This window comes from Camelus dromedarius, chromosome 9 (genome assembly GCF_036321535.1).
Source record: "Camelus dromedarius isolate mCamDro1 chromosome 9, mCamDro1.pat, whole genome shotgun sequence".
Classification (NCBI taxonomy): domain Eukaryota; kingdom Metazoa; phylum Chordata; class Mammalia; order Artiodactyla; family Camelidae; genus Camelus; species Camelus dromedarius.
The window spans coordinates 52,435,849-52,436,214 of record NC_087444.1 but is presented as its reverse complement, the minus strand read 5'-3'; positions in this window follow the sequence as shown (position 1 = coordinate 52,436,214).

The following is a 366-nucleotide window of genomic DNA, read 5'->3' as shown; positions in this document are numbered from 1 at the left end:
TGCAACCCCAGCCAAAATCTTGATTGCGGGCTCAAGAGATGACCTGAACCAGAGCTAAGCTGCTCCCAAATCGCTGATCCAGAGAACTGTGAGGTAAATGTTTTAAGACACTGAGTTTGGAGGTAATTTGTTACATAATAGATAAATAATACAGGTGGGTGAGACTACATGGGGCATCAGGCCTAGGAAAGCAAGTGAGTATACAGGACTGAAAGGGGGAACTGTACCTTCTCAACAAGCATTTAAAACAACTAGTGACAGTTGAACAAGTGAGTACTGTGAACATGAGACTGTCTATTAAACTCCATATGCATTCTACTAGTTCCTTTAGGAATCAAAATAGTATGGAAGGAAAAAGGTCCAAAG